We start from the raw sequence: 24,273 nt of genomic DNA on the forward strand, positions 1-24,273 counted from the left end.
CTTGATGCAAATCTAGCTGTGAAGTATACAACTAGGGCACATGTGCTGCCACTGAATGGGTGGGTGTGTGTGGGGCACAATTTTTGGAAAAAAAGGGAGACTCCGCTTGGAGTAACCCTTGCTTGCTGTGTTTTTTAAAAATGATCCAAGATGAACAGAGCTGGGATCAGGAAAGACTTTGTTACCTACCCTGGTGTCATCCTGGGGACGGTTAAGTATGGCGTATTTTTGAATGTGCTTGATGCAAATCTAGCTGTCAAGTGTACAACTAGGGCACAAGTGCTGCCACTGAATGGGTGGGTGTGTGTGGGGCACAATTTTTGGAAAAAAAAGGGAGACTCCGCTTGGAGTAACCCTTGCTTGCTGTGTTTTTTAAAAATGATCCAAGATGAACAGAGCTGGGATAAGGAAAGACTTTGCTACCTACCCCGGTGTCATCCTGGGGACGGTTAAGTGTTACATCTCGTGGCTCTCCTGAGGCAAGGACTGAGGCAGTCTCCCATTCCTTGCCTGCCACGAGCGCTCCTGCTCAGCAGCGCCGAAGGTCTGCCAGACTGCGCAGTGTACAGGAGATACCTTCTCAGAGAGGCAGCAGAAGGGTGACACCTAGTGGTTCTCCTGTTACAAGGAGTGAAGCGGTCTCCCATTCCTGGCCTGCCGCAGACTCTCCTGCTCAGCGGCCCCGAAGGTCTGCGAGGCTGCGCAATGTGCAGAGGTTTACTGCTCAGGGAAGCAGTGAGACTTCCGTTATCTCTGCACATTGTGAGACCGAGGATCCCGCCTTTATTTCCCAGAGGCAGGAGGGTGAGCATGTGCAATGCGTGGTGGGTTCTGAATCGCCCTCTGACGTCACACGGCTTGATGACAAGGCTTGTGACGTGGTGAATCCTGACTGGCCAGGCTGGGACGTCGTGGACCCTGATTGGGTCAAGTCCGTCATCTCCGCTTCGCGCCCGCCCTTGGGTGGAACGACACCTCCTTAAAAGCTCCTCCTGCCATCATGGCGGCGCGCGACCTTCTATGTTTGGATGTCTGGCAGCGTGCTGCCACGCCACTGCTCAGGCATTACTGTCTTATGTGGGCTTGGCCCTTGCTGCTTAGGCAGCCCCTGGTTTGCAGGCCGTGTTCCTGCCTTGCTGCTCCGGCAGTATCCCCTTCAACAGGCCGTGTTCCTGTCCCACGTGAGCTCCTCAAGTCTCCACCGGACTCACCTGGTTATTGAAAGCACACGTGCGTGGGCACCTCTGTGCTACCCTCGTGCCATATTCTCGTGACTTCCACTGGCACACGTGCGTGGGCACCTCTGTGCTTCCCCGTGCAACAGGTACACCGAGCCGTGAGATCCGTGCCATACAACCCTCACGGGTTAGGGCAGATCGGTGTACATAGATCGTCTGTGACATTCCAGACGATCGCTAGCAGCAACCCGCTCACTCTTCACCCACCATAGCGGCGGTCCCTTACACCGCACAGTGGACCTTGACCGGCGGAAGCTGTCCATTTCCCATCTTGGCACGCTTCCCCGGGTCCCCCTCGTAACAGTTAAGTATGGCGTATTTTTGAATGTGCTTGATGCAAATCTAGCTGTGAAGTGTACAACTAGGGCACAAGTGCTGCCACTGAATGGGTGGGTGTGTGTGGGGCCCAATTTTTGGAAAAAAAGGGAGACTCCGCTTGGAGTCACCTTGCGGTGTTTTACATGATTTTAGAAAGGCATGCCATGCCTATATCTGTGTCTCGTCCTCTTTTTCCTCGTAACGCTGTTTTGTTTTCGCATGAGAATTTGTCCTTGTCACTTTCCCATGTGTTTGTGTTGTGAGTTGTTTATCACCTTTTGGACACCTTTGAGGGTGTTTTCTAGGTGTTTTATGTGTTTGTGATTGCCTGCCATTGATTCCTATGCAGTTCGAGTTCGGTTCGTTGAACGTTCGACGAACCGAACTCGAACGGGACCTCCGTTCGGCGAACCGACCTTGAGCCGAACCGCGACCGGTTCGCTCATCTCTACTGTTCAGACAGGTGACCGTGCGCCTCAGAGGTCCGACTGCAAAAATTAAACCGCCGCCATATTGCCATCTTCAAAAGCGCGCGCTGCAACCCGCGCGAGGGAGAAGAGCACCGCCCACGAAGAGGTGTGGCCTCCCCAGAATCCCCAGAGCGTTCTGACCCAGGAAGTGGAGGGAGCGCGCAGATTTTAAAAGAAGAGAAGCGGGACCTGGAAGGAAAATGGACGCTGTGGGAGGTAATGCCCCTGGTCAGGGCGACACAGCCCAAGCGATGCCAGCCCCCGGCGCGGTGAACGCAGCAGCGCCTGGTGCCGGTGCCGCGGTCGCAGCTGCGCCGGCTGAAGTCTCCCCGATAATGCCGATTTCCTTACCGTACGTCCCAGGGGGGCACTGGCTGCCCCAATATGCCGGTAAAATAGACACACTGACCGGATTTAAGAAAAAGATCAACACCCTGCTGGACATGTACGCAATGACCGGTAAGCAGAGGGCCGCCGTGGTGCTGGGACTATTGACTGGAGCAGCAGAATTGGAGGCTGAGTCCTGGACCAGTGATGACCGGAGCTCTGTAGAAGCCATCTTTGCCAAACTCGCAGCTGCTTTTGAACACCGCACAGAGGGAGAGCTGAGGACTGACTTCTATAACTGCCGCCAGAAGCCCCAAGATAGCATCAGAGACTAAGCCCTCAGGCAGCAGGCTGCACTACGGGCTCTCAAGCTGGTGGACCCTGTCAGTGATCAGGAAGGAAGCCGGATGATGAAAGAACAATTCTTGCAGGGCCTGCACTCTCCTGAGGATAGCAAACAGATGAAGCTGTGGTCCCTGGAACACCTTGACGTGGACTTTGCCATTCTGAAAGACAGGGCGGTGAAAGCACTCCAACCTCCTGTGGACACAGACCCTGTCTCACCAGCATGGCCTGCCAGTTCGCCAGCTGCAGGAGCAGAATCCTCCTCGCAGGCCCTGATCACTCCAAAAGGACTCAACACGCCAGCAGAGGCCATAAATACACTATCCTCCCAGGTGCAACAGCTCAGCAAGGACGTCGCACGAATCCTGAAAGCAATGCAGTTGCCCTTAGAAACCAAAGTCCCTCATCGGATCCTGCTAGCTGACAGCCCAGAGGACGTCCCTTGGATGCGGGGGAGAAGAAGTCCTACAGCCCGAGGCAGGAACAGTGATCACTATGACTCATCTGGACAACCCATCTGTCGTCGTTGCCAGGAGGCAGGCCACTATGCAAGGGCTTGTCCTTTAAACGAGCCAATCCTGGGGCCGAGGGCCAGTCCTCAGGATTAAGAAGATCAGGCCCAGTTCACTGCCGTGATCAGTACGTGGGTGGACGTCCTAGCTTGTCCATCGTCCTGGATGGGATCCCTACCACGGCATTATTGGACACTGGCTCTCAGGTAACCACGATCCCGTATGTTCTTTATCGTAGGTTTTGGTCGGACGACGATCTCCGACCACCGGACCCTGCCCTCACCATCTATGCTGCCAATGGACAACCTATAGGCCAGATTGGGGTCAAAGAGGTAACCATAAAGGTGGGAAGGCAGGAAATGAAAGGACAAGGACTGATTGTTGTGGACACGGATGTTAGAAAAAGGAACCCACAAATGATTTTAGGCACTAATGTCATAGAAAATTGCCTAGGGGAAGTGTTATTATTGCTTCACCAGATTGTTGAAGGTGCTGAGGGCGGATCGCGGAGAGCCTTGCAAAGAGAGATCCGAGTCATTCTGAGGAAGCAACAGGTAAAACAGACTGGCAGTGAGATTGGTAGTGTACGGGTAATGGATGCTAACCCCATTATGGTACCCCCACGAAGTGAAATGATGATGTGGTGTAGAGCAGCGGTAGGTCTCAGAGGACAGGATTACCAGGCTGTACTAGAGCCCACTCATTCAGAACACTGGCCCACGATTCTGACAGCCAGGGGGGTAGTTGACGTACACAAGGGACGAGTGCCTGTACGAGTGTTGAACTGTGGGGAGGAGGAAGCCAGACTACCAAGGTACGCTACCATAGCCAAACTGTTTACTTGCCCAACTGACGCTATAACACCTGTAGGTCCCCTGACACTGACACAAGCCGACTCAAAAGAGGACGAGATCTCCCAAAAGCAGTTAGAAGACTGGTGCCAGAAACTCCATGTGGGGACTGACTCTACACCCACCTACCAGAAACACGGGGTTCATAGGGTCGTGCAGGAATATGAGCAGGTGTTTAGTAAGAACCCACTAGACTTTGGTAGAATTAAAGGGGTGCAACATCACATACCCACAAGCATTCATCCTCCCATTAAGGAAAGACATAGGCCTATACCACCAGCCCATTACCAGCGCACAAAGGACATGCTGAAGGACATGAAGGAGGCAGGAGTCATAAGGGACAGTTGCAGCCCCTGGGCAGCTCCCCTAGTCCTGGTGAGAAAGAAGGATGGCACGATGAGGATGTGTGTAGACTACAGACGGATAAATCAGATAACACACAAGGATGCCTACCCTTTGCCACGGATAGAGGAATCCCTCGCTGCCTTGAAAGCCTCTAACTACTTTTCTACCCTAGATCTCACTAGTGGCTACTGGCAAGTATCTGTAGCAGAGGAAGATCGGGAGAAGACAGCCTTCACCACCCCCATGGGCCTCTGTGAGTTCAACAGCATGCCATTTGGACTCTGCAGCACCCCCGGGACCTTCCAGAGGCTGATGGAGTGCTGCCTAGGGCACCTCAACTTTGAAACTGTCCTGCTCTACCTGGATGACGTCATTGTGTATTCCAAGACCTATGAGGATCACCTGAAACACCTGGCCGAAGTCTTTGAAGCACTATCGCAATATGGGATGAAGCTGAAACCATCAAAGTGCCATTTACTGAAGCCAAAGGTCCAGTACCTAGGTTATGTGGTCAGCGCAGAAGGAGTAGCGCCAGACCCAGAGAAGGTCACAGTCATCCAGGAATGGCCCACACCCACTACCGTCCAGGAGGTACGTCAGTTCCTTGGCTTGGTAGGCTACTACAGAAGGTTCATCAAGGGCTACACGAAGATGGCAGCGCCTTTGCAAGAGCTCCTGGTAGGCCAAGCAAAGAAGAAAGGAAAGACCTCCGGCCCGCCATTTCACTGGGGAGAAGCAGAAGAACACTCCTTCAGACAAATTAAAGGGGCCTTGACGGGTGAAGAGATCCTAGCCTACCCCGACTACAGTCTGCCATTTGTACTGTATAGAGATGCCAGTAATGTGGGACTGGGAGCAGTGCTTTCACAGGTGCAGGAAGGCAAAGAATGTGTGATTGCTTACGCCAGCAGGAAGCTCAGGCCTACTGAAAGAAACCCAGAAAATTCTAGCTCATTTAAGCTAGAGTTCCTGGCCATGGTTTGGGCTATTACAGAGCGATTCAAGCACTACCTGGCAGCCACCAAATTAACCGTCTTCACGGATAACAACCCCCTGACCCACTTGGATACTGCTAAATTGGGTGCCATGGAGCAACGTTGGGTAGCCCGGCTAGCAAACTATGATTTCACTGTCAAGTATCGAGCTGGTCGCAAGAATGGCAACGCAGATGCTCTGTCAAGGATGCCTCACCTAGCAGACGAGGGTGAAGATGTAGACGACCTTGAAGAGATTGAGCTGCCAGCGTTCCATCGTCATGGAGCCAAACAGTGTCGGCAGTCACGTGCCAACCGCCAAGAGGTGACCCTGAATCCACTACTTCACTACAACTGGAAGGAGAGCCAGGAAAATGATCTAGCGGTAGGCTTGGTAAAGAAGCTGATCACCCAACCTGGCGCCAGCCTTGACAAAGGAGCCCCACCTGAGGCACAGTACCTGTGGAAGGAGAGGGGTCGATTATTCATCTATCAAGACAAACTCTACAGGAGCATCATTGACCCGAGGACGCATGAGAAGGTGTGGCAAGTGATTGTACCACAGAAGGATACAAGGATGGTGCTAGAAGCCTATCACAACGGCGCAGGCCACTTTGGTTGGAAGAAACTGGAGGCACTACTTAAAGTAAGATTCTACTGGGTGGGCATGAGATCTGACCTAGAGAAGTGGTGTCGAAACTGCGGGCCCTGCAATCTTAGAAGAAAAGACCATCACAGCCAGAAAGCACCACTCCAGCCAATCCAAACTAAACGGCCCCTGGAGATTGTGGCCCTGGACCATGTAAAGTTGGCGCCCAGCAGACAAGGCTACAACTACGCTCTCACTATGGTTGACCACTACTCCAGATTCCTGGTGGTAGTACCAGTCAAGGACTTGACAGGCCAGACTGCAGCCAGAGCGTTCCAGACACATTTCTGTCGACCACATGGTTATCCAGATCAAGTGCTCACTGACCAAGGACCAGCCTTTGAAGCTGAGGTGTTTAAGGAATTTTGCAACCTTTACGGCTGCAAGAAGATCCGTACCACGCCTTACCACCCTCAGACTAACGGTATGTGTGAGAAGATGAATCACATTATGATTGACCTCCTGAAGACTCTCCCACTAGAAGAACAAAGTCAATGGCCAGAAAAGCTGCCTGACCTAGTGGATATGTATAACAACATCCCTGTGAGTTCCACGAACTGCACACCGGCATATCTGATGAGAGCCAGACCAGGAAGATTGCCAGTAGATCTGGAAATGGGAGTTGAGACCCCTGAAGACCCTCTACAAGATGCTGATTGGGATTCCAGCCGCCAAGCCCAATACAAGAAAGTACAAGAGTGTGTGGAGCGAAGCTTGACTCAGCAGCGTGAGAAACAAGAAAAAGCCTACAATCAAAAAGCACCTGCTGTTCCTTTGATGCCAGGAGACATAGTCCTCAAGAGAAAGAGAAGACATCATAAACTTGACAATCACTGGGAAGAAGAACCCTATACTGTGTTACCATCGACGCTTAGCCGTGAAAAGACATACCTTATCAGCAAAGATGGAGGAAAGACAACAGCTGTCGTTTCTAGAGATCGCCTTAAGAGATGTCCTGAACAGCTAAGAATCCCTGAAGAAGTTTCCAACCCTTCGCCAGTCGAAGAACCAAGAGAAAAGATGATCCATACTGTACTTGGAGATTTTCCAGCAAGTTGGCCTCAATACAATGGAGCAGTTGTTATTCCAGTCATTACCTTCCCTCAAACCAGAGAAGAAGTAAGAGAACCAGAAGAACCTGTTCAGAACCTTGAAGAGCCAAATGTAGCTGAAGCAGAAGACCATGCACTGGTATCAGCACCCAGTACACCCATCATTCACATTGAGACACATACACCGGGTGGGAGGACACAACCTCAGACAGATGACAGTATAGTACTGCGTAGATCAACCCGCAGCAACTTTGGTCAGCTCCCATTACGCTATAGAGAAAGTACAGTTTAGTCCAAAATGTCAGTATAACATGTAATGTTTAACCTGTTTACAGTTAAGTAACGTTTAAGTGAAATGTGCCCACAAGGACTAGTGTGAGAACTGTTTAAAATGTCTTCTTTGCACCAGTTTACGTGCACGTTAAAAATGGACCACGTGTTATGAACTGGCTATAACCACGAACTCTCGCCTTGTAAAAAGTTACCTCTTTGATATCTACCAACCCAGAGTCTGCCTGTTGAGGGGCATGGCTCTGCACCACCAAGGGGGCATGCCTGTTTATGGGGCCTGCCCTCCAACACCTCGGAAGCGGGTACGCCTGTTTATGGGGCGTACCTTATACCACCCTCCTCAGGAGAGGAAGATTGGAGGAAAGGTCTGGGATAGAGCTGGCCCAGACCTGGTCACCAAAAGGACCGGTGACCTGCCTCCTGAAGAGTTTTTGGGTGAGAACAGGACTTGTGGGTGGTGGGTGGTGAGAAATGGTACCTGGTATGTTTAAATGTAAATAGTTGCCCCTGTGTGGGAAAAGTTTGTAATTACCCTTTTTCTTCTTGTCTTTGCAGCCCGAGGACGTGCTGCTGATAACCAAGGGGGAATGTGGCGCCCCTGACCTGGTCAGGCACCACAGAGTATTGCACCCATGCTGGGGCAGTGCTTCCAGGTAATCTCCAAAGGCCAGGATGAGGTGCACACACAAACACATAGTGACCAGGTCTTGCACACCATTAGAAGGGACCCTTGGGTAGCCAGAAGGGGTTAACTTTCAATTCCCAGCAAGGGGTGTGCTCAGAGGCTGGTTGCTAGGAAGCAGGGCAGACAAGCAGAGAAGGAGGAGTAAGGGTCTGAAGCAGAGTGTGGAGGAGTTTGGAAGGGAGCAGAGGGGCTCTGATGTCAGCCAGGCCCTGAGGAGTGCAGTAGCTGAACACGGGGGAGAAAGGGTACCTGTGGGTCAGCCTGAAAGACACCCAGAGAGAGGGGTGGTTGAGTAAGGAGATCCCTGGTATTCCAGCACGCAAGGGGAGACAGGTCCCCAGAGCAGGCAGCAAATCATCCAGAGCTGCTCAACCTTCAGGTGGGGGTACTTCATGCCCTCACCACCACCACACAGAGTCCGTACCAAGCAGCAATCAGCAGGCCCATAAGGGGACAGGGCCAGAAGCCATCCCACCAAGGTAACGCTGCCGGCAGATGGGCCAGAGAGGGGAGCGGGGTTTAGAAACAGCTTCCCTGGAGGAATCCTACCACACTTCAAGTAAGGGATCCTCCCAAACAAAAGGAGTGCAAGGAGGGCGAGTGGACAGCTACCCTCAGAACGGCCTTCTGGAATTCCTGGTTCCACCTGGTTATAGCAGTGTCGCCCGGGCACCTCACAGTGACCACCAAACAGTGAGTAAATCCCCTGAAAGACATTCTGCTTGTGCGTGTGAGTCATTCTGCGACTTGTGGTTCCACACTCCTACACAGGGCCCTGGGGCTCGCCTCACTCTCAGGAGGCTATTACAACTGACTGCACCCACCATCAGCCCCAGGTATCCCTTACTCTGCAGTGGCGGTCCCCATTGACCGCAATTCTGAGAGTGGCGTCACGACAATCCCAAGAAGGTTCCCTACCTGTGACCAGAACCATCCCATCACGTGGAGTCCCTAAAGGTAATGCACCGCTACACCGCACCTGTTGGGGCTCCACAGTAGAAAAGTATATGGACACACAGGAGGTAGTGAGGAGACAGTAAGGGATGAGAAAAATGTGAGGGGGCACAGAATAAAGATTGGGTAGTGGAGGGACGTGGTATGGAGAGGGGGCAGAATTGGAGGACAATGTGAGGCCATAGCGAGGAGGAGGTGGGATGAGAGGGCACAGTATAAAGACTGGGCAGTATAGGGTGATACAGTGAGAGGACAGTGTGAAGAGTAGTATGGAAAGGAGAGCGAGTGTGTGGGGCATGTACCATAAGAGGTACAGTGTGGGGTCATATTTCATGCAGAGAACACAATGAGGGGCCATTATTTATTCTAGGGCACAGTGTAGGGCAGATATTTTTAAATAGAAGTATTATAATCATTCTGCTATTTTCAGGGGCATCGTGTTGATATGTGCTGCAGAAGATCAGAGAAGATGGAAATCTGCAGAGATGTGAATGTGAAAAGTCATCATGGCGGCAGGACAAGGTTAAGAATAGAAAAAAACGACTCAGAGGCAACATCATCTATAAGGTACCTGAATGTAAATGTTTATTTGTGATACTGACTATGTCCCATCATTAGGCCTTGGTCCCACTTGTGCATTGCTTCTGATGTGAGCGCAATGGGACCCCCACTGATCAGCTGTTCTTGGTGTAGGTGGCCGGAAATGCTTATTTCTGGATCTGCTTCGTCCTCTGATACTGTCTGCGGCCGGGTACTGCACATCCACCTCACTGATTGTAATAGGAGACTGCTGCCACTATCAGAAGATGGAGCAGATCCAGAACTGAGCACTTCCGGCCACCTGCCACCTCCGGTAAGGCACCTAGAACAGGTGATTGGCGGGGGGGCCAGGTGCCGGATCCCAACCAATAAGACATTGATGACCTATCCTAAGGAAAGGCCTTCAGTGTTAAAGTAGTGGACAATCTCTTTAATAAAGTTTACTGCCATCTGACAAGTTAAGGGTTACTATGTTTTTACTTATGTTGTTAGGAGCATTAAAGGAGTTGTCCAAGTTTGTGATGAGCCTGCAGTCACTTTGTGTGTCAATCTATGTGACTGCAGACTTCTGAATTCTCACAGTGTGCACACTGCACGCTGTCAGGATTCTCTGATGCTGGCGGTGACAGTGGAAGGTTACGAAGCTGCAAGTATGCGATTTACATAGTTGTGGTCACGTGCTGAACAGACATGCTCAATGAAAATGATTTGACTGGGTCTGGACACATCAAACCAGAATGTGGCACAAGTATACAAATCTCATACTTTTGCTCACATGATCGTCCATTCTCGTCACTGGCACCAGAGAGTCCTAAAAGTGTGCAGAGCATGCGTTGTAAGGATTCAGAAGCCTGAAGTCACGAATAGAGTCACTGCAGATTTTCATCTCTAATCTGGACCACCCCTTTAATTACAAAATTAAGTAGTGTAGTATCCTCAGTTCTAACAGCGTGTAATATACCCACTGTCACAATTCAGCTCTGCTTGCTGGTCACCACATGGCCACTCCTCTCATATGTGATTTTCATACTTGCATGTGACAATTAGCTTTTCTTCATACGTTTCTCATTGAACATTTAGAGAATTATTAAGAGAAGCTCGTCCTCACGTGACTAAGTGTGCAAATCATATATGAGTGACTGGTCACATGACGACCACACAGATTGCTTGGTGGGGGGGCGCCAAACTGAATTCTTGCCCCGGGTGCTGGAAAGCCTAGATACACCTCTGGCTATAGTGCTTACAGCTCCCCGGATTCATGAGAACACATCAGATCAGTAGTGCTAGTGCCTGCTGATTAATTGCAGAGCTTATGTAGTGTTAATAATATCATGCAAATCTTGAGAGATCTTGTGCCAACATTGCTGGATGGCGCCAGTATGGGAAATGAGTATAAGGTGTTTTTATTTTACAGGTGAGACTATAGTATTAAAGAAGGAATTGTCTGATTAGTGGAGAAACCCTTTAAAAAGATTTCCTTTGTTACACAACAAGCAACTAAAATCAAAAGTTAGAACATTGATTGAAATCTACTTATTTCTGTTCCTTTAAATTACTATTTAGTCATTCATAACTCACCTCTGTATAATCGAAGCGCAAATGATGACACATAATGTTAAAAATCTTCTTGGATTGATCAGAGAATCCATTTACAAAAGAGGTTTTGAAAAAATTGGCATATGCGTAGCTAGCGCCTTCAGTAGGGAAGGCAAAGGTTAAGTTGTGAAATTCTCCATAGCGAAACAGAATGTTCATGATTGAGCTGCTCGCCGTCTTGTGAGTTTTTAGGAAGAAGATGTTGTTCTTCGGTTGACAAGATTTTGTGTCTCGTTTGTTCCTGAACGCAAATTCCTGAGTAAAAACTGTTTGGATTCTTCTGCTTGATTTTAAAGTCATTAACACTTCTTTCCACATCGGCCCTTTCAATGTATCAGATAATTGACCCTTTTGCAAATAAAGCAACAGTTCCGATGCAATATCTTGTTCTCTGACAAATTTGTTGTCACCTCTTTCAGCTGGGAGCATAAGTCCATCTTTATTATCAAAATGTAGCGTATTTGGTGTTGAAGCAATCTCATGTGTGTTATACCTGTGTGAGAATAAAATAAGGTAACACATTATAAAGATAATAGTGGTCACATTAGTTATAGCAATAGGTCTGATAAATTTAGGCACTGAATTGATAAGACTGTAAAAAACTATATATATGTGACGCCCTGGCCTATCAGGTCGTCACAGGGTATTGTGCAATCTGCCCTTCTGTGCAATATCCACCTCCTCCTTGGTTACGGGTCCCTAACAAATGGAGTTGCCAAAACCAGCTAATCAAAATCCTAGGAACCCTCTGCACCACACCTATCAGACACACCAGTGGACGGCCTGAGTGGAATAGGGTCGCCCACATGGGGGGTTGGTTTAGGGGAGGTCAGGAGTAGGCCAGTGCAGTGTTGGAAGTGAAGGAGAGAGGAGGTCAGGAGCTGGGCTCCTTGGAGGTACTAGGTAGCAGACGTTGGTCTGGCCTGGTAAGAGCTGGACCCTCGGTCGCAGGGGATCGTGACAAGGGGCACGGCATTGTCGTGGAGGAAAACCGGCGGTCTTGTACCATCACCGGGCTGGGACCAGGGCACGGCGGGGTGCGTGAACCCTAGGTCAGGGAGTAGCTTCAGGCAACCCGACAATTTACCCGACGAGAACGGAGCCTTCAAGATCCGCTCTCCACCTGCTCCAAAATTAGGGTACTAGCGCAACGAGGGGGATAGGACTTTCCAAACATACGGTCCAGGAAATCCCAAGCGTGAACCCTGAGAGCAAGCTCCCTCAGTTAGCCATACTGGGGAGCGGGACCCAACTAGTTTCAAGCTACAGGGGCCAACTAGGAAGAGAACAAGGTGCCAAGGGAAAGGTCACAGATCAACAGGCAACACCAGCAGAAACGGGACCCAAACATGTGTGACGCCCTGGACTAGCCAGGTAGTCACAGATAGGCCCTTGCACAACACCTGTCCCCTATAAAGGTGTCATCAGCCAACCTTAAAACCCTAGTCACCTCCCTCAAGGTTTGATGGACACACCAGGGGGCGTGCCCAGGCATTTAGACACACCCACCGAGGAGTTCACAGGTCCTGAGGCAGGAAAACACAGAGTTTTCAGTTGGAGTTAGAGTGAGATCAGTTCAGGAAGTGAGGAGTGGAGGAGTAAAGTCTGACTGGTGTCTGGGTCGTAGCCTGGACACCTTTGGCTAGGAGGCAGACAGTGGCCTCAGCCTGCAGGAGCCGGGAAGATGGCTCTGTGGAACCATAAGGGACCGGGGCAGGGTAGTGGCCTGCCGGTACCGAACCGGGGAACCGACTGGAAACCGGAGCACAAAGGGGGGTACTCAGACCCTGAAACGAGGTCCAGAAACTACTGGACTGAGTTAATTAACTGATTGAGGTCTGGACTTTAGGTCCTTTCCCACCCAAGTCCTGACTGAAGACAACAGCCCACCGAGGGGGATAGAAAGCCACCGCTCAGGCATAGAGATCCCACGGGCCAGCATCTGCGGGCAAAGGGCTCACTGAACATTTACAAAGCCGGGGAGCAGACTCCCGTCACGGAAGCGTGGGCAGTCAACAACTACACAACACGGTGCAGGAGAAAGGCAGAGACCACCAACCGGGTGGGGGACCAGACGCAGCCGACTGCGGGCACCGACCACCATCATCTTGGTTTAACTGAGACTTGTGTGTGTCAATCACCGTGAGTACAACAGTGCCCTCGGGCCGCGCACCGCCCTGCACCGCCCCACACTGCCCCACACCAACACCTGCCTCCCCAACGGGTCCCGGGGCCATCACCCCTACCCACGGAGGGGTTAACACCTTGCTACGCAACATCTCCCCCGGGTGCCCAGTAAACAGCAGTGGTGGTGCCCATCTTCACCACAACCCGTGGGTGGCACCACGAACTTAACCAAACCACGGCCCCGGCCATAAACCTATATCCCCTCCAAAGCGCCAGTCCCCTTTCAGAGCAAAGTGACCCCGGGTTCGGAAGCGCTCAAGCCACCCACCGACGAGCCCAGATCTGAGCAGCTCGGCTGCAGCCGAGCGTGGGGTGGTACACAGGCTCCCCTCAGTGTCAGCGGTGTCCAGAACTTTGGTTTACTAAGTTGTCGGTGTCAGCGTCATTGGACTGAGTGAGTACGCAAGTGACTCTTACCTCCCCAACAGCACGTCCCTATCACCATCACCGAGTCCCGGGGCATTCCCCCTACCTGTGGAGGGGGTAAAACACCTGGCTGCCGACTCCATCACCACCGGGTACTCCCCAGCTGCAGCGGTGGTACTCCACTTTAACACACACCACGGGTGGCGTCACGAACTGTAAATACACCGTCCCCTGTAAATATCCCCTTAGTTGGAGTGGCCGCACGACCCCTGGGTCTGGACACCCTTCGAGCGACCGCAGATCTGGATCCGAGCAACCAGGCTGCTGACGCGGAGGCGGCACACCTCCAAATTCCTGGCATCACGAACAGGATACGAGCAGGACCCACTTACCTGGGTGACGTGTGCCTTGAAGACCGAAATCGGCAAGTCAAAATCCCGTTCCCGCCAATTCCGCAATCTTCCGCCATCTTTTCGCGCCAAAAACGCCATCTTCCCCGTGAAAGCGCGCAAAGCAGAAACCCCCGCCCTTCATCCTGCGTGTGAGGCTGGAACCGGAATTTCCCAGACGGCCACAGCATCGAGAGGAGTGCTGAGTGAAAACTGAGGGGGCGTAATGGAATGTAGCAGCATTGGAAGAGAAGCAGGGACTCCAGGACTCTGCCATAATGTTCCTGGACAGCGCAGAGGCAAGATGGCGGAGCGGAGCTGGTCACCGGAACGTACTGTTCCCGGGACCGCGACCTGGATCAAAGAAGAGACTGAGCAGCTGTGCAGGAGAATGCGGACGCAGTTCCTGTTTATACTGGACCATTGGAGGGAAGAGATGAGGAGCCTGGCGATGGCGGTGCAAGCCCGTAAGGTTGAGATCCCACGTGAAGAGAGGGTAAGCAGTTACCCAGTCCCTGTTGATTACCCTAATCCGGCCAATGCGGCTGTGGGATCCGGACCGCCCCCGCTCCCGGTGAGCACTCCACCACCACCAACCCCGTCCTCGGTGGATGCCAAGCTGCCTACTCCCACCCCGGCAGCAGAACCTCCAGTGCCTTTGTATGAAGCTCCAGCTGCGGAAACCCCGGTTCCATACCTCGACCCAGTCACGACAGCAATTACCCCGACATCGGCCAGACCAGACCCGGCCACATCACCGGGCCCGTCCTTAGAGGCGGAGCACCCAGACTCTGCAACCCCGGCTGTGGAGCAGTCGGTTCTCCTGTTAACCAAGGCGGAAGTGGAGCCTGGAGGGCTGCCGGTTCCACCGCCGTGCAGCATCTTAACGGCTGTTGGGGCCGCAAGAGTGCATCTGAAGCCAGAGCCAGCAAGGAAACCGAAGCCGGATGCCAATGCCCCCTACTGGGAATGACACCATCAATAGTTACAGACGGAGATAACGACATGAGACCGGCAACGTCGGGAACTTTCCACCAGCAACCGAGAAGAGAAAGAGCAGCTGAGGAGAGCTGCTTCTCAAGTCCGAAGGCCACGGTGCCGTGGTCTGGTGGACCGTTTTGACCCATATATAGGTATGGGGTTTCATACGGGAGGCAGGCCTCACAGCTCAGGTGTTCGTGTCATGACGGGACGTGGCGCAGCACCTCCCAGGGGACACCCTGGGTGAAATTTACAACCGGAGGATATGGTCACCTACACCCCGCATTGTGGAGAGCGGTGCAGGTATGCCCTAGAGGTGGCAAAGCATGTGATGCCGGAAGAAGAGTCTGTGCCGGCATTGATAATACGTAGTTGCAAGGAAGCGTGGCTACGGGATCCAGTAGTTTAATGTTTAATAGGAATTGTTAGGTATCTGTGCCTTTGTTTGTTGTTTTCCAAAGTTTAGTATTTTTTATATAGAAAATGTTAGAAGATAAGCACCTAATCAACCAGGTCTAAATGAGAGAGTGAAAATTACCAGATTTACGAGAAGATTTGTTATAGTGTGTACCCCGGTACATGGACTGCATTAAGTATATACTGTATAGTAAAAATGAACCACGGTCATAGGACTGGTTGCGACCAACACGAACTTGTGTTATTGTAAATAGTTGCACCTCCTGTGCTCACCAGAGTTGTCTATCACAATACTCGGGACCCTTAATCTGGTCACGGACCCACAATAGGTTTGCAGGGGGTCAGGTTGTTTGAGTGGCGGGTTAATGGGATCCGGGACATTGAGACTGGACTGTTGCAGGAAAAGGCTGCAACGGAGCAGGTTGAGCCTCCGCTACTACTGAAACCGGTAGCGTTACAACGTTGGAGAGATGAACTCATAAAGTTTCCCATAACATTTAAGTACCAAGCCTCCCTATTATGAGATAAACCTGTGTAAATAAAAATGCTATATTTTACAGTTGAAAAAGAAAACAATAAACCTCTGATGTCCTGTAGCTCGGGGACGAGCTACGTTTAACAAAGGGGGAATGTGACGCCCTAGCCTATCAGGTCGTCACAGGGTATTGTGCAATCTGCCCTTCTGTGCAATATCCACCTCCTCCTTGGTTACGGGTCCTTAACCAATGGTGTTGCCAAAACCAGCTAATCAAAATCCTAGGAACACAATGCACCACACCCACCAGACACACCAGTGGACGGCCTGAGTGGAATAGGGTCGCCCACGTGGAAGGTTGGTTTAGGGGAGGTCAGGAGTGTCAGGAGTAGGCCAGTGCAGTGTTGGAAGTAAAGGAGAGAGGAGGTCAGAAGCTGGGCTCCTTGGAGGTACTAGGTAGCAGATGTTGGTCTGGCCTGATAGGAGCTGGACCCCAGGGGATCACAGGGGATACAGGGATCGCAGGGGATCGTGACAAGGGGCATGGCATTGTCGTGGAGGACAGCCAGCGGCCTTGTACCATCACCGGGCTGGGACCAGGGCACGGCAGGGTACATGGACCCTAGGTCAGGGAGTAGCTTCAGGCAACCTGACAATTTACATGACGAGAATGGAGCCTTCAAGATCCGCTCACCACCCACTCCAAAACCAGGGTACTAGCGCAACGAGGGGGATAGGACTTTCCACACATACGATCAAGGAAATCCAAAGCGTGAACCTTGAAAGCAAGCTACCTCAGTTAGCCACACTGGGGAGTGGGACCCGACTAGTTTCAAGCTACAGGGGCCAACTAGGAAGAGAACAAGGTGCCAAGGGAAAGGTCACAGATCAACAGGCAACACCAGCAGAAACGGGACCCAAACGTGCTCCCCTCAGCGGCAACGGTGTCCAGAACTTTGGTTTACTAAGTTGTTGGTGTCAGCGTCATTGGACTGAGTGAGTACGCAAGTGCCCACTCCATTGCCCCCGGGTACTCCCCAGCTGCAACGGTGGTACTCCACCTTACCACACACCACGGGTGGTGTCACGAACTGTAAATACACCGTCCCCTGTAAATATCCCCTTAATTGGAGTGGCTGCATGACTCCCGAGTCCGGATGCCCCTCAAGCCACCGCGGATCCGAATCCGAGCAGCCTGGCTGCTTAAGCGGGGGCGGCACATATACTTTATCAGTTACTAGATCTCTAGAATATCAGATAGTGAGTTTTATTTAAATTGCCTTTTACTTCTAGAAAGTACAGTGGGTATGAAGAGTATTCAGACCCCTTTAAATTTTTCACTCTTTGTTTCATTGCAGCCATTTGGTAAATGTCCAGCTGTTGATAGGACTTGATTTGGAAAGGCAAACACCTGCCTATATAAAAACTCACAGCTCACAGTGCATGTCAGACCAAATGAGAATCATGAGGTCAAAGGAACTGCCCAAGGAGCTCAGAGACAGAATTGTGGCATGGCACAGATCTGGCCAAGGTTACAAAAGAATTTCTGCAGTACTCAAAGTTCCTAAGGGCACAGTTGCTTCCATAATTCTTAAATAGAAGAAGTTTGTGACCACCAGAACTCTTCATAGATGTGGCCGTTCAGGCAAACTGAGCAATCGTGGGAGAAGAGCCTTGGTGAGGTAAAGAAGAACCCCAAAATCACTGTGGCTGAGCTCCAGAGATGCAGTAATGAGATGGGAGAAAGTTCCACAAAATCAACTATCACTGCAGCCCTTCACCAGTTGGCTTTTATGGCAGAGTGGCCCTACAGAAGCCTCTCCTCAGTGCAAGACATATTAAAGCCTGCTTAGAGTTTGCAAAAAAAACACATGAAGGACTCCCAGACTATGAGAAATAAGATTCTCTGGTCTGATGAGACGAAGATAGAACGTTTTGGTGATAATCCTATGCGGTATATGTGGAGAAAACCAGGCACTGCTCATCACCTAACCAATACAATTGCAACAGTGAAACATGGTGGTGGCAGCATCATGCAGTGGCGGTGTTTTTCAGCTGCAGGGACAGGAGAACTAGTTGCAATTGAAGGAAAGATGAATGTGGCCAAGTACAGAGATATTCTGGAAGAAAACCTCTTCCAGAGTGCTCTGGACCTCAGACTTGGCCAAAGGTTCACCTTCCAACAAGACAATGACAGTAAGCACACAGCTAAAATAACAAAGGAGTGGCTTCAGAACAACTCTGTGACAGTTCTTGACTGGCCCAGCCAAAGCCCTGACCTAAACCCAATTGATCATCTCTGGAGACACCTGAAAATGGCTGTCCACCAATATTCACCATCCAACTTGACGGAACTGGAGAGGATCTGCAAGGATGAATGGCAGAGGATCCCCAAATCCATGTGTGGAAAACTTGTTGCATCATTCCCAAGAAGACTCATGGCTGTAGTAGCTCAAAAGGCTGCTTTTACTCAATAATGAGCGAAGGGTTTGAATACTTATGACCATGTGATATTTCAGTTTTTCTTGTGTAATAAAATTGCAAAAATCTCTACATTTCTGGGGGGTTTTCTGTCAAGATGGGGTGCAGAGTGAACATTAATGAGAAAAAAGGAACTTTTTTGAATTTACCAAATGGCTGTAATGAAACAATGAGTGAAAAATGTAAAGGGGTCTGAATACTTTCCGTACCCACTGTACACTGACTAAAAATATAAACACAACACTTTTGTTTTTGCTTCTAGTTTTCATGAGCTGAACCCTAAAAATTAAGACTTTTTGTATGTACACAGAAGGCCTTTATCTCTAAACTATTGTTCACAAGTTTGTCAAAATTTGTGTTAGTGAGCACTTCTCCTTTGCCGAAATAATCCATCCACCTCACAGGTGTGGCATATAAAGAAGCTAATTATACAGCATTATTATTGCACAGGTGTGCCTTAGGCTGGCCACAATTAATAACATACTGACTGAAGGAATGTCCACCAGAGCTGTTGCCCGTGAATTGACTGGTTTCTAATGGGCATTAGAGAGAATTTGACAGTACATCCAACCGACCTATCAACCGCACACTACGTGTAACCACACCAGCACAGGACCTCCACATCCAGCATCTTTATCTCCAAGAACGTCTGAGACCAGCTAACCGGACAGCTGCTGCAAAAGTTGAATTGCATAGCAAAACTATTTCTGCACATACTGTCAGAAACCATCTCAGGGAAGCTCATATGCATGGTTGTCTTCCTCATTGGAGTCTGCACCTGACTGCAGTTCGTCATCATAACCGACTTGAATGTGCAAAAGCTTGCATTCAATTACACCTGGCCTGTTGGAGAGTTGTTCTATTCATGGGTGAATCCCAGTTTACCCTGTACAGGTCAGATGGCAGACTACGTGTATGACGATTTGTGGGTGAACGATTTGCTCATGTCAATGCTGGGAATCGAGTGGCCCTTTGTAGCAGTGGGGTTATGGTGTGAGCAGGTATATGTTATGGACAACAAACTGTGCCCATTTCCTGGAAGCTGAAAACATCCCATCTTTTGCATGGCATCATACCCACTGGACATGTCACCCACTGAGCATGTTTGGGATGGTCTGGATCGGCATATACAACAGTGTGTTCAGGTTCCTACCAATATCCAGGAACTTCACAATACCATTGATGAGTAGTGTACTTTCATTATACAGACCACAATCAACAACCTGATCAACTCTGTGTGAAAGGAGATGGGTTACACTGCATGGAGCAAATGTTGGTAACATCAGAAACTCAAGGGTTTTCTGACCCAATGGACTCTCAATACTGTAAAACTGCACACTTTTGAGCGGCCTTTTATTGTGGCCAGCCTAAAGCACAAATGTCCACTAATCATGCTGTCTAATCAGCATCTTGATATGCCACACCTGTGAGGTGGATGAATTATCTCTGCAAGAGAGTAGTTCTCAGTAACAGATTTAGGCAAATTTGTGATTAATATTTGAAAGGAAAAGGCGTTTTGTGTACTTTTACGCTTTTTGAATATACAGTGTTAACAAAGTACTCATGTTATTTAAATGTACTTCTACTATTTACTTATTTACTTTATTAAAGGGTATATGCTTATATTGTGTTTTTCTTTTGGGTTTTGTCTGTGAAATGGCCATGGTGTGAACGTGTTTCTATTGCACATATACCAACTTATGCTATGGCTCATTTTTTTTCCTGTGTTTTTTGTACTCTGTACAAAAGGGGTTGAAGTCCCCCCACCCCTGAGCTAGACATTCAATCTATATAGCTTCACATGGACAGGTGGCTCTAGTTTGGGCCTTGTGTAACGCCCTGGCAAAACCAGGGTGTCACAGAGCCTGCAGGAATCCAGCAAAGTGCAGGCCATTCTCCTCCTTGGTAACCTGATCCCACACCAGTGCAGCAGGACAGACACCCCCCCCCAGGGTAAGAGCAAAACAGAGCAGCAGGGGAGGGGCTGGAGCAGAGTGTGTGGGGAGAGGGAGAGGAGAGGAGTCTGGAGTTGTAGCTCCCGGGCTGCTACAGAAGCGTGCTCCAAAAGGGCCAGGACAGGCTGTTAGTGAGGAAGGGACTTGAGGTGACCGGAGCAGGGTAGTGGCCCGCCGGTATCGAAAGAGATCCCGGATCACTGCAGGGGAGTGGACTCCCCGTTCCCGGCCGAGGAGAAAAGAAAGAGAAAGAGTGGAGAAAGAGGCACCTGACTGCAGGGAAAGAACAGGGGTCTGCTGCACCGTGTGTGGGACTTAAACACCCTCCGTACCGAAGGCTGCGGACTCCGGCAGTTTCTAGTTTACCAGTGACTCTGTGTGGTTCAATTGTGAGTACAAGAGTGCCATCAGGCATCACACCGCAGCACTGCGCCCTGCAGCACGCTCCCTCCTACCGGGCCCCGGGACACCAGCCCCTACCCACGGAGGGGCCAACACCTCAGCTGCTCCCCGCCATCGCTCCCGGGAACCCCCGTCACCAGCAGCAGTGGTGCCCACCATCACCACAACCCCGTGGGTGGCATCCCAACCGACATCCCACCACCAAACCTCCCCCTTTTCACTCATGGGCGAGGAGGCGCTGCTCAAGCCCCCGGGTCCGGCCCCGTGCTCGAGCCACGGAGGAGCAGAAGCACTGGACCCGAGCGCCAGAGATTCCCCAGGCGAGCGTTGTTCCCCAAAAACCTCTCTCCGCCCGCGACACTTGCCCTTCTCTACCCTTATTTATTTATACTGATGTCACTGACGTAAGGTTTTAATACTAGAGTAAGAGGTCCTGACTGACCTTCTCACGATGGGATGGCTTTAATTTTTTTCATCAAACAGTATTAACCAAGTAGCCTATGTTATTTAACTATACGATTACTATTTACTTTATAATAGGTTATTTGCTCATTTTGTGTTTTCCATTTGGGTTTTGTTTGAATGTGTGCCTATTGCACATATACCAACTTATGCTCCGGATCATTTTTTCACACTTTGAATTGACTATTCTATTTAATCCCTTACTGGCCTGGCCATGTTTCATTTTTGTGCCTTTGTTTTGTCCTCCCTTTCTTCCAATTCCTTAACGTTTTTGTTTTTCCATCAATATAGCCACATGAGAGCCTGTTTTTTACGGGACAAGTTGTACTTTTGATTGACACCATTCACTCTGCCACATACTGTACTGGAAAATTGGAAAGAAATTCTAATTGTGGTGAAATTGCAATAAAAGTTCAATGCAACAATTTTTTTTAATTTTTTTTTTTTATTTACCATGTTTATTATATGGTAAAACCAGACAAAAAGACTGGTGACACTCCCTAACATGCAGTCTGAACAGGACATATAATGACAAAAAAAGACAGTTGCACTCTGAAATGCTAAAGCATGCAAACAATGAATATAAGAATATAGAAATGCATTACTGCTTAAGGAAATATAAGAAAAAAATTGAGATATTTAGCATACAAAAATATGCCATTTCCATATCCGGCAAGTAGCCATGTCATGGAATATCTCATTTACTGGGTACAAACACTGAACTAAGGTATCTCTCTTGGTTTGAAAACATCCATGTGTTTGGGAGTGCCATCAGTCTTTTTACCTAGTTTTTAGGGTCATGCCTTCTCACTATGCACCCCACCCCCATTTATTCTCTAGTAGTAGGTTCCATTTCACCCGTACACATGGAGATTTTTAAAGGGAATCTGTCACCTAATCTGAGAGCAGCATAACATAGGGGCAGAGATCCTGATTTCAGCAATGTGTCACTTACTGGGCTGCTTAGTGTAGATTTGATAAAAATCACTGTTTAATCAGCAGTAGATTTTCATTACAGGACTACTTGGCATGCTGCAGATAGTCCAGCATATTCAAGAGCTCTGCATATCTGCTAGATCTGCAGGAGAAAACAATGATTTTATCAAAATGACAGCAAACAGCTCAGTAAGTGACACATCGCTGGAATCAGCGTCTCTGTCTCTACATTATGCTGCTCTCAGATGGGGAACAGAGTCGCTTTAAGCCCAGATAGAGGCTTCAGTTCAATGTAGGTACTCATTAAATGAGAAGTGCTGTGACGTGGCCACTGGGCAGGTACAGAAATAGCAATTTTTGTATGCTAAATATTTCAAAATTTTCTTATCTTCCCTTAACCCCTTTGCGCCATAGCCTCTTTTTGCCTTCGTGACCTGGCCAATTTTTTCCATTCGGACCATGATCAATTTGACAGGTTATAACTCTTGAACACTAAGCGCATCCCAGTGATTCTGAGAATGTTATGTGTGACATATCATGATAGTGGTAAAATTGAGACTATATGTTTTGCATTTATTTGTGAAAATATTGGAAATTTAGTGAAAATTTTGAAAATTTCGCAATTTAAAGTTTTACATTTTTATTTACCCTTAAACCACACAAAATAGTTACTAAATAACATTTTCCACATATCTGTGTAGCGCCCCTGAAGCCATCCGGGTGCTACAAGGTTCTGCATCCCCACAAGGATGCACGGTCTACCCCCTGGGGCCCCGGGAGACCAGTGCCGGTAACACTAAAAACCCAGGTAACCCCAGTTATTCCCCAACAATCCCCTATACAATGGTACATAGCTAGGGCAGGACCAATGGATGGCCACCTAGAGGTGAAGCCAGACCAGTCCACTAGTTAACCAGGTGGGAGGGGAAGACTGTGGAGAGTAGTCAGAGGACGTTGACAGCAGGAGAGGAGTGAAGGTGGAAGGGAAGCGACGTCCTAACTCAGGTTAACGGTAACCTAGTACCCAGGAGAGAAGTTGCTGGTGGAGTACGGTGGAGTACTACTGGAACTACGCACCGACGGGGTACAGGACCATAGGATAGGAAAGAGCTTCAAGCCGACCTGTTAACACCTGCACAGCCAGGGGACCATTAAGGACCTTGCTGACCCTAAGAATCTGAAGACTCAGTAGCAAAGTGAGAAACGGGGACAGGACCAGAGACTCCAGCCCCACTGGGTTCACGCTAGCGTCAGGCGGACAGAAGTGGACAAACCACCGGATGGGAACCCCCAGTTGTTCTACGCCACGGAGACCCATTTACAAGAGACAGGTGCAGGGGAAGAAGGTACCAGAGTATTAAACTGACACTGGCACTGGCACGAAGGGGACCTGGAGGTGAAACCAGCCGGCCTCGGGTAACCTGTTACTATCAACCAGCAGTGAGTAAAAACCAGTTGCACTATACCTCTGTGTGGACTATCTTCTTCCGACGCCCATCACATCATCCATCCTCTGGGGCTCGGCCCTGCTTGCGGAGGGCCTACCATCCAGGCTGCAATTACCACCAGCCCCAGTAGTGACATTCTGCAGCGGAGGCTCCACATATATAGCCACAACAGCGCAAGTGGTGTCACCTATGAACAGTAACGTAAATCCCCTGTAAATACACCCCATTACAAAAAGGGGCCAGGGCACGGAACTGGGCTACGGCCACCACCGTGACATTCCCAAGAGAGACACTGCCCGGGACCGAGTACCCCATATCCCTGGGCGTGACATCTACTTTATATCAGCACAATTTTTGAAGCATAACATTTTTTGTTAGGACGTTAGAAGGGTTCAAAATTCATCAACAGTTTCTCATTTTTCTAACAAAATTGACAAAACTATTTCTTTTAGGGACCACATTGGGACTTTGAGGGGCCTACGTGACAGAAAATACCACAAAGTGACACCATTCTAAAAACTGTACACCTCCCACTGCTTAAAACCACATTCAAGAAGTGTATTAACCCTTTAGGTGCTTCACAGGAATCAAAGCAATGTGGAAGGAAAAAAAATAAAAATGTTACTT

At 49.6% G+C, this 24,273-nt stretch overlaps 1 pseudogene; it reads right to left on the bottom strand.

The window, feature by feature from the left end:
- The window catches only part of LOC142295601 (galactose-3-O-sulfotransferase 2-like), a 95,391-nt pseudogene that overhangs the window by 18,700 nt on the left and 52,418 nt on the right, over positions 1-24,273 (bottom strand).

The sequence above is a fragment of the Anomaloglossus baeobatrachus genome, chromosome 3, assembly GCF_048569485.1.
Source record: "Anomaloglossus baeobatrachus isolate aAnoBae1 chromosome 3, aAnoBae1.hap1, whole genome shotgun sequence".
Lineage (NCBI taxonomy): Eukaryota > Metazoa > Chordata > Amphibia > Anura > Aromobatidae > Anomaloglossus > Anomaloglossus baeobatrachus.